Source organism: Chamaea fasciata, unplaced genomic scaffold, assembly GCF_029207755.1.
Source record: "Chamaea fasciata isolate MVZ Bird 193981 ecotype frontalis unplaced genomic scaffold, bChaFas1.0.hap1 SCAF_20, whole genome shotgun sequence".
Lineage (NCBI taxonomy): Eukaryota > Metazoa > Chordata > Aves > Passeriformes > Sylviidae > Chamaea > Chamaea fasciata.
This window is the reverse complement of record NW_027094105.1, coordinates 9,216,435-9,227,472: the sequence shown is the minus strand read 5'-3', so window position 1 is coordinate 9,227,472 and position 11,038 is coordinate 9,216,435.

Sequence of the window (11,038 nt, the reverse complement as noted above, 5' to 3'; positions counted from 1 at the left end):
ACATAAACCAGCACATTAAAATATGACTGCCTCCCTAAATTATGTCCCAGAGAGAGAGAGCTGCTGGTGACAGGCAGAACACGTTGAGGGAGGCAGTGAAGACATGCCTGTGGTCAGCTGCAGGGAAATGACACAGATGTTCTTCCTCCAGTCTCCAGGTCCTGCCTGTTCAGGGGAAACCATCTGCAACTTTATGCAAACTCTTCTTCCCCAGAGAACAAGCTGATACATTCCTCCGCAGCACAGAAGTTGTTTCAATCTGTGATCCATAACACAAAGAGGAACAGAGCAATTCGTTATTGCCAGGGAAAGGCTGGGAAGCAGGAGAGATGGCCTAAAACAAGTCCAAAAGGGAAGCACGGAGCGTGGCCTTGCACTCCTCCTGCAGCATCAGGCCCAGGCAAGGGTGTGAAAGGATTTAGGAGTCGTTGTCACTTGTGGGTTGAGTATAAGTGAGTAAAAAGCACATCAGTGATTTTTGCTGAGGCCACAGTGGCAGGGCACAGCAGGTCTGGTGTCAGTGGGGCCAGTGGGTGTCCATCAGCCCCACACAGAATTCAACTTTCCACATCAAAAACCTCCACAAGACACGAAGCCACTCAGGATTAACAAAAATTAGCAGCAGGAATGCCCGGAGCTCCCATCCCACCGGGCACAGCCACAGGAGGGCAATGCTGGAAACACACACGCCAAAAATATCCCGTCTTCCTCCGAGCTACGTGAGTAACAGGAGAGGGGTTCATTTTATTTCATTTCGAGCAGGATTCAGGCCTTGCTGAGCAGGAACCACGAGGATTGTCAGAACAGACAGAAAGAAGGGAAAGTCCTCACGGTGCCAGCGCTCACTGCAGCAGCCTCCGTCCATCTTGAGAGATCCCGGGATGATTCATTTCCTCCAGTGTTTTAAAGATGCTGTTTTGAATTGTAGCTGCGCTTTTACTGCGTGTGGAAACACTGAGTAAATAACATATGTCTAAAGTTTGGGTTTGGACAGTGTCCCACGGCCTGACTGCCCTAACACACACAAACTGTTGTTTCTCCCACTCCCGTTGTGCTGGGACCTCAGCTGAGATCGGTTCCAGCTCTCCAGGTTCTCAGTGGGAGGTGAATGAGGAACAAAAAAAGGAGAAAAGACCAAAACCACAGTCTATAGTCAGAAAAGAACACTTTAAAACAGGCAAAAAGAAAAAATATATAAATCTTCAGAGTCCATCCCATGTAACCCTTTCATGCAGACACCATCACATCCCAAGCTGTGATCACAAACCCCTGACAACCTGGAATATCCTGACTGAGAGCGCAGCTGCTCACCAAGTCCCAAAGCTGAGGAAACTGAACGAAGGAAAACAAAGGTCGCTCTCCAGAGGGCAGTGTGAGATCCCCAGAATACCAACCAGCCCCTCCCGTGGCAGAGCACCGCCAGGCTCCCTGAGGGGATCCAGCGTGGCCACTCCAAGCTGGCATTTCCAGCCAGCCCAGCACTGCAGAGCTCTGTTTAACTCCACTCATGTCAGAGCACTATTTAACCTCGCAAATGCATCATCAGCGGATAATCAGAGATAAATACCTGGCCGTCCTGCTGAGACTGGCTGCTACCGCCTCTCCTGACTTCTCTGAGCACACTTTCCTTCCCTGGGCAGGTGTGAACTACTGGGCTGACATTTAATGGACACCGTCTGACCCGATTTCATCCCTGGTGGGATTTATCAGTGCCACGTTAAGAGGCAGCTCAGGAACAGCCCTGGGTCAGCAGGGTGCACACACTGATGGACACAGGGAGACATTCCCAGCGTTTCCCTGGCGCCACGGGCACACAGAGCAGTGCAGCTGGATGCCGGGGGCAGGAACACCCTGCTGCAGGGCAAACACAGGCACCCAGCAGCGTCTGACAGCTGATTAGAGGCCTGATGAATCTGCTCTGGCCACTGGTGCAGTTTGCTATCAGGGTGTAGGACACAGTGTAAATATTGAAAATCTGCCAAGGCCTGTGACTTGCTGGAAAGCAGAGATGAGGCAGAGGCAAAATCTCTGAAATCCAGGCCTGGTGCACACACGGCGCTCAGACACTCCCCAGCAGCGGTACATTTACCTTTCTCCTCCTCACAGAATCCCTGATCGAGACACGTCCCGACTGCCGGAGTCACAAGGACAGGGCTGAGGGAAACCGCCTGAGCACTTTTCCGTTCTCATCCCTGGGCAAACATCTGCTGCGAGACAGTGCTGAGCCAGCGTGACAGCTCTGCCGTGCCCCGGGGCCGTCTCCGGCTGCATTCCCTTCTCCCACGGCTTTGTGGAGCCTCCTGCAGCAAAACGCTTCCCAAAGTGCCAAAGCCCAGCCTTCAGCTCAATAGCTGTGCACTATCCCCACCTAGGGAGCTTCTGTCTGACACAGGAAAATAGTTCCAGCATGGCTCAGAGCTGAGAGCTCCGGCAAGTTTAGTGCTTTTATGGGAAAGGAATTAATCATCCAGAGCATTTCTTTCCGATTCCCTTAGGCTTCTTAGTGTCTGAAGTGATTAATTAATGATTAAGAGACTGAAAAGACACGCACTTGAACTAATGCTGTGAGAAGCAGAACAAATGAAGTGACAGAGGTACACAAAGAGCTGCGCAAAAGCTTCACTTTTAAAAAAGATAACCTGAGGTTTTCTTCCTAATGCAAACCCTCAGTGACCTCTGAAAGCCACTGCACAAGACATCCTTTGAGTCTTGAGTTTAAAAAGATCCAAAAGAGATTAGAAGTAAACATATGAAATATCAATACATCCAATTTTCTTTTCAGCTGAAATTGTTAGAAGGGATATCAAATACCTGGTCCAGAGAACCAGACAATCCCTAACCAGCAGAAATCATACACAGCTTGTTACAGACAAATTGTCCACACCAGAATCTTCTGCCTTTACAGGGAAAACATTTGATAATAATCGAGCAGAGGCAGAGACACACTCAGAACTCGATTATTCTCATGATAATTCCCGAGTGCCATGGAAGGGAGCAGAAAACAAGAGCAGCTGCTTCTCTCTAGGCAGGACTTGCTGTACCCAAGCTACTCCATATCTGTGTTTAACCATGTTCTGCTTTACTGCAACCAAGCTGCAACACTTGATCACCTCAGCTTAAAGAACAACAACAACAAAAAAAGTTTCTTTAGGTCTCCAGGTTCCAAAGCAAAACAAAGAAATAGTTGTTTTGTTGAAGCTGCACATTTCTGTCCAAAATCCTCTTTCCCATACATGCCACTCAGCAGCACCACTAATGTCTGGGACTGGATTAAAATGGAAAGCTTGTATTTGTAAGTGAGCTGAAAGCAGATATAAATCCTGAGCACTAAATACGTCACAGGGCTATTTTAAAAATGGTTTGGTTCCCACCAGAATTCTGTAAAACACTCAAGCTACAACAAAAAGTTATTTTATCGGAATATGGGACAGGGGAAGGCACAGGCTCAGTCTGGGTCAGCAGCTGAACCTGCTGCTCCTTGTCCCAGAGGAAGATCCCAAGGCCTTCCCTGGCACAGAGGCTCGGTGACACTGCTGCCCACACCACCAAGGCTGGACGTGGCTGCAGCACTCCCAGAATTACAGAAATCATTACAAAAGCAGCCCTGCACTGGAACACATCAGGCAGCCTCTTAGCCAGAGCTGGCAGCAATCCCCCCTGGTGACATTATCAGAGCCATGAACCAGGATTGCAGAGTGCTCCCATCCCTGCTTTGGTGATGAAAGGAACAAATTCACAACCTGTTGGATTTGTGCCTGTAAAACCCAAGCTAGACTAGGAGCAGCAGTAGCATTTCTGCTTTGTCACCCCTCGGACATTCAGAAGCAGGCAAAGATTGATGGCTGGTTCAATTTCCCCACTGTTTTCCCCATAGCACTGGAATTTCATCCAGCCAGAGAAAGGCTCCACTCTGCCAAGAGCCGGAGTCATTCCTCTGGGAACTCTGCAGGTACTCAGCTCTCACTGAAACTCAGCTGAACTCTCAAACCGCCGCTGGAAAATCTCTCCCTGTCTTTAAACATGTAACATGTCACACTCTCACCATCCACCCATGTCACTAACGAGATGTCACTAAAACTCCCACCCTGTCCTCTTGCTGAATTCCAGTGAAATCCAGGGAGTGGAAATGCACTTCCCAGCACTGCAGCAAGCCTGGTGATGGCCCAGATGAACACTGACACCCTGGGCTGTGCCTGAGCACGGGCCAGCATTTCCATTATCCGCTCTGGAGACGGATGGAGCTCAAGCAGAGCCTGAAAGCACAGCAAGGCCAGGCAGTGGGGTGGGCAGGGAGGCGGTGCCAGCAGCACCATCCCACGGAGCAGATGTTAAACGGGGCTGCTCTCTGCTCCTGCACGGGCTAAGCTTCCATCTCCCACCTCTCCGTGGTACAAACTATGGAATAAACTGCCTCCTGGCCAAGAGAAACCAGCTGTGATAGCCTGTGAGAGACCCATTCCTCAGCACTCAGGTTTCACTTCGTTTTTTCCAGATGGATCTTATAAGGTATTCTGTAAAACAGTTTGAGAAACCCAGAGGAGGAGAGGTATTTCAGGAACTCCCACCCCCTCTGACTCCAGAGCAGGACACCCTGAGCTGAGCCATGCTCTACTCCCACAAAGGAAATAAAGGAAATTTTTTTCTTGCCGATAAACTTGCATCATGCAGAGTTGGTAGTAGAAAATGGAAATTGTAATGATCAGTAAGAAAAATAAAGAGACTTAAGGGGAAACAATGCTAGCATCATCCTTGTTAGCAAAGTCGGATTTTTTACATCCAAGAGCAAATAACATTCAAAGCAGTTTTATTCCAAGACGGATCTACTTACTAATGAGGCTTCCTTGAAACAAGTCATCCCCATAACTTTTTTTTTAACACTCTTCCTAGGAAACATTTTAAATATGTTTTCAGTGTCTACATTTTTTGAATTTCTATTCAGAGCTTTCATACATTCTTCCCCCAGGCAATGAACAAAACAAACAAGCCCCCACTGTTCCCATCACCATTCGCACTGTTTTCAGCGGCGTTCAGGATTGCGGGGGGCTCCTCCGCCCCTCCTGCCCGGCGGGACGGGAACTGCTCCTGGGCGGCAGCGCTGCCGCGGAGCCCGGCACAGCCCGGCAGAGCCCCGGGATGTCCCCGGGACAGGACCCGGGACCGCGGCCCCCTCCCTCCGTCCCTCCGAGCCCCCGATCCCTCGGCCCGGCCGTGCGGCGAGGAGCCGGGGAAAGCCCCGGCAGCCGCTCCCGGCCCTACCTGGTGCTGGCACTCGCGGGCAGAGGCAGCTGCGGGGCCGGGCAGGGCCGGGCAGGGCCAGGAGCCCCAGGGGCGGGATCCCGAGCTCCTCCGCCTCCGCCCCGGCAACCGCCCGCCTCCCTGGGCGCGGCTGCGGGACCGCGGGGACCCGGGCACAGGGACCCCGGGCACGGGTATCCCGGGCATAGCCACCCCCGGCACAGGTACCCCGGGCACAGTTACCCCCGGCTCACCTGGGCACAGGTACCCCGGGCACAGTTACCCCCGGCTCACCTGGGCACAGGTAACCCGGGCACAGTTACCCCGGCTCACCTGGGCACGGGTGCACCGGCACAGGTACCCCCGGCACAGGTTCCCTGGGCACAGTTACCCCCGGCTCACCTGGGCACAGGTACACCGGCACAGGTACCCCGGCACAGGTACCCCCGGCACAGGTACCCCGGCACAGGTACCCCCGACACAGGTTCCCTGGCACATGTACCCCGCAGCGGTGACCCAGACACGATGCTGGCACCGGCCGTGCCCGCCCAGCCCCTCGGCCACCTGCTTGTCCCTCGAGTCCTTGCACGGCCAGGCCCCTCTTGCCACATCTTCCCACCTCTTCAGTCCCAGAGAATGTTTTCATGTCTTGTGACATGAATTTCATCGCTTGTTTGTGTAATTTTCCCGTGGTTTGTCCACAGCACAGCACACGTACAGGGGGCCTGTAGCACAGTCTCCTATGGATGACAGTCACTGATCAAACACCACTGTAGGACACAGTGTGGGATGTCCCCGTAACCCATCCCCGTGGCTGGGAGCTGTCAGTGTCAGCACACCCTGAACCCCAGGGCTGGACCAGCCCTGGAGCCCAGTGACCTCTTCCTTCCTGTCACCTATTTATAGTCCCCCTGTCCCTGCAGCCAGAGCTGCGGGCCGTGTGCCCACACAGATAAATGTGTACCGCTGTCTTCTCGGCCCTGAGCCAGGCAAAGCCCAGGTTTGATGCTCACCAGCTACAATGTACCTCAGAACATCTTCCTTGCAACAGTGAGCGCCCCTGGGCACTGTGTGAGTGCAGATCTGGGGAACAAATTGGGATGACACGGCTAACAAGTTATAATTGTTGCTTAGATAGCCCATTTAAGCTCCTAAGAAGTTCGGTGTAACAGTAAATTACTTGAACATTGTTAAGTACACACAGGAAGACATGGACCTTCTGGCTCATGTGCTTGGGAACATCACACAGAGCACACTCATCCCTCTCCTGGTGGTTGTGTTTGAAGTTTGAGAAAGGAACACGACCCTTAAGAGCAATTTACCAGGAAGCATTTTCTGTGAAACGTCCCATGTAATAACACATCTGAGAGCGAGTCAGACATCTCCAACAGCACTCACAAACAATAGAAATTTCCAACTTCTTGCATTTTTTATGGAGCTTTTCCACGACACTACCAGTGAGTTGTGGTAAATCCAAGACAGGCAGGCAGGCCACAGCCAGCTGTTGTTTTTCTTCTGCTCTCTCCATCATGTAATCAGAGAACTGCCTTGTGTTCCTGAGAGGAGCACTGTACCGAGACAGTGCCACCCTGCAATGGGTCCTCACAAAAACCGTTTCTATGCCACCAACAATGCCTCCACTGGCTGCTGGAATTGTGTGGAACAATGGCATGCTTAGTGATAAAGCCAGCGGTGGGCATTTCTCCTCTGCCATGGCTGTAACTGAAGAAGTTTTTTGTTATGCTTTTGTGTACGAGGACATTATTAACCAGAATATTTTAGGTGGGCTAAAAACCATCTGCCATTTCGATTCTGAAGTCTGGGAGAACTGTGCATAACCAGGGCAGGAGCAAAGCTTTCATTAAATCAGGAACATCCTTTACCAAGAAGCACTGACATTGCACAATCACACAGATTCTGTTTCCATAACTCATCTGCCTGATGTTCTGCATCATGCTCATATCCCATCGTGCATTTGTAACATCATCACACAGCTAAACCAAAAATTCTTCACCTGTCCATCAAATATGATTAACACAAAATGATATAGCCTTTTAGAAACACTGTGTCCAATTCCTTTAAGTAAATTGTGATGTTAAATTGTAATGTTTCTATGGAAATTTCAGGTCTCTGTTTCCACTGTTGAGCTGGAAATGCAGCTACAGTTGTGTTGTCAAGGGTAGAAAAGTGACCTGGGCGTGCTGAACCATTTAAAGGGAGTTTCTTTACAAGAAAAGGGAGTTTCAGCTCTCAGTGCAGAGGGTGAGATGTGGAACCACAGCTGCTCAGAGCAGAACCAAGAGAGTCTCTTGATGTCAGAAAGAGTCTCAGAGACCTCTGTGACTGCTGAGAAGGGCAGAAAGGTTTCCAGGGAGCCTTGTGAGGGGCACTGCAAGGTCCTTCAGCAAGGAACACCCTGAAGTGGGGCACAAACCCCCAAAGGCTGCTGCTCTCAGCTCCAGAGGTTGCTTTCTGCCCAGAAGCAGCTCTGTGAAGATCAAGTCTTGCCTTGTGCAAGATGATTGACTCACGAAGTCTTTCCCCACTGTCAGGATCTGGTCTCTGGGCATGTTGTCAGTGTCAGACAGGAAACCACAGCACTTGCATGTCTTTGAAAAGCAGAGCAGGTATTTTGCAGGCATTTCTATTGCTACAGTTTGGTTTTGTGCTAAAATATAAGATCCTTGCTAAGGACACATCCAAGTGTGAACGCTTGAGGATTATGCTCAAGGCATCAGAGCTGAAAGGTGATCTCCAAAATAAGTCTGATAAAGACAGTAAAGCTCAGATTTATCTTTAGTCAGATTAAAAGGAGTCATGGTGAGCACTGACCCCATCAGCTGGGCTCACTGCTGGATGCATTTGGGAGTATTCCTCAATATTAAAGTTAAAATTCCTGTGGAAGGGGGCACACTTCCATTCCATACTGCCATTCCCACAAAATACTGACAGAAAGAATCCAGCTGAGCTGCATCTGCTGACACCAGAATCACCATTGGCCCAAATGTTCTTTTGTCATACATCAGTTCAATTTGAAGCTTTGAGGCTGTAGAAGTGCCAATGGCCTTGGGTTGCCTGTTTTACATGAGATGAAGGAACTTAAAAGATAAAGAAGGAACTAAAAAAAACACCCAAACTTGACCACAGGAACATTTCTACAGACACCAAAAACTTGAAATGGTAAGAGATGAAAGGAGAACTGGGCAACTCAAAAATAAAATACATGTAAAGACCCGTTAGTCATCTGTGACCAAGCCAGTGTTACGTGATCAACTCCCACAGAAGTGTACTTCAAACCAGTTCCTGAAAAACCCCGTGTTTCTCCCTCCTGCCCCTGTCTAGAGAAACTTGAGCAAAGCCAGAAGATGAAGTTGGGGTTCAGGGGAACAAGACAGACAGACAAACCTGATTTTAGCTGCCTTTTATGGACTGTTTGTGGCCTGACACTTTAAATTCTGACAGTCTGGCCTGCTAACTGCTGTCCACAGGGCTGCAGATAAAAAATTCCATTCAATCCCATGCTGATGTTTAATTTAATCATATTTAGATTTATTCTTTTACAAGGATGCATTCCAAAGGAGGAAGCAGATCCTATAAATCCCTCTATGTAATTTATTTGCAAAGAAGAAAATCCCCAAACCTTCTATCAGCTGCATTAACTCGGAGCCTTTACTTTTCCTGGGGTTTGTGGTACAGAAATAAACCCAAGAGCAAGGCTCATGTGACCAGAAAATTTGGATTCTGTTCTCTCGACGGAGACCTCAGAAAGAGACACGTGGAAAAGGCTTTTCAAGAGGGGACTGACCCAGCAGAAATCCACAGGGAAGGGTGGGACCAGAGAGGAGGATTCCAGCCCTGGCAGTTTGGTATTGTTACCAATTTAGTGGGTTTTAATTACTGCTGTTAGGTTCTGTCCAGATGTTCACAATGAATGGGCTGAAGTCAGCCCTTTCTCAGTAACTGTTGTGCAAAAACCGCTGCAGGCTTTCAGGCACTCACAAGAATACAGAACCAAAGAAATGCAGATGCTGTTGCTCCATCCTTCTCGCTCATAGCTTTTGTGAACTTTAAATTTAGTAGGAATATTTGAGCAGAGCACATAAAATGGTTCAAATCCAAGAGTTTTGAAGCAAATCTGTATTGCCTTTTATATAAGCCCAGAAAGGAAGGCAGTTTTACAGAAAATATATTTGGGGATTTCAGTTAAAAAGCTGATTCTTACTCACATTTAGGTAATGGCTTTTAATTTTGTTACAGGTAAGAAACAGAAGTAATTCTGTCCCCAGACTGCTTTTCATTTCTGTTCACAATTCCAACTCCCCACAAGCCAGGCTGCAGATGAGAGTGATTTTCAGAGCTGTTGGGCAATCCTGGAGGTGTGTCCATGGGCACTGGAGGGGGAAGTGCCAACCTGTGAGTGTGACTGGGGATCAGTGGGGTGAGCAAACCCCACGGGGAGCCCCAGAAGCCTGGGGGAAAAAGGGCTGCTGGGAATTTCCCCAGGAAAATATTATAAATGCATTTATATAGTTGGCTTTTGGCAAATATTAACATGAATATTAGATGTATCATCGTACTGTGTTATGTTTTATTAATAGAGTTTAGAAAGGTGATGAATGTGTATTTTCTGATTGTACCAGAGGGTTAACAGTAAAAAGACTGGGTTGTTTTTTTTCTCTCTTCTTTGTAACATCTAAACTGACCAAGCCAGAAGGTATGGGGGTTTTAATCCTTCCTAGAGACTGCTAACTTCCTGTTTTCTTATCCAAATAAAAAAAAAAAAACCAAAAAACCAGAAAACCTCAGGAAAAAGATTTCGAGACTCATGTCACCAGACAGAATGGAGCAAATAAATCTACTAGATAAGATGATTGGGGATATTTGAAACAGAGCTCAAGAGAATGTTTCATGCATAAGGATCTATTAATATACAACACAGGGGTCCTTAAAAGACAGAAGTCTGAAAGGGTGTGTGTGCTGCTGGCAGGCCTTGTGCCAAGCACCCTCTCCTAATTGTCTATTTTTAATTTTGATTAAATTTATAAATTTTTCCAAGAGAGTAGGACTCATTTTTTCACAAAAAGAAGCTGCAGCTCCATTCAGCCACTCCCACCCAGTGCACCCATTGCCCTTCCCATGGATAACAGCAAGAATTGCCTGTCACAAATTCCATCTTGTAAAAACAGGGAAGCTCAAACAGCTGCTTGCCTGATTCTACCAACACTGGAGCACAGATAGAAAAGTCCTTGATGTATTTTCCTGTGTGATATTTGGAGGATTCTGAATTTTAAAACCTCTCATCACAGTGTCTGTGTTAATAGAATAATATTTATCTGTGGTAATAGAATAATCTGTGTTAATAGAATAATATTTGGGGCAATACCAGGGAAGTGTATTTTTTTTTTTTCAAGTCAGTAAACCAGACTGCAACTGTGTCACAAGAGTCAGGTCATTTTCCGTTTAAAGACTCCCTCTCGTGGAAATCATCCTCACTGGCTTGTTTCGACCTATTTTTCTAGTAAAAGTCACTCCATATAAGGTCTAGCAAAACTTGAAAAGGTTCTGTTGCACTGTGTTACCCGTTTTGAAGTTAGAACCCTGACAATAACTGACAGGAGTCCTACATCTGTACTACGTTGCCAGCAGATTTTTGTACTTTTCTATTGAATCTTCGCTTTCTATCACTCAGAGATTTACTTATTTAGTGTTCAGATGAAGGGGGAAAAAAAATTCTAATTGTTTTTTCATCGGTGCTTTTCACTCTATGAGGTTTCTGCCCAGATGACATGGACTGCGTGTCTGA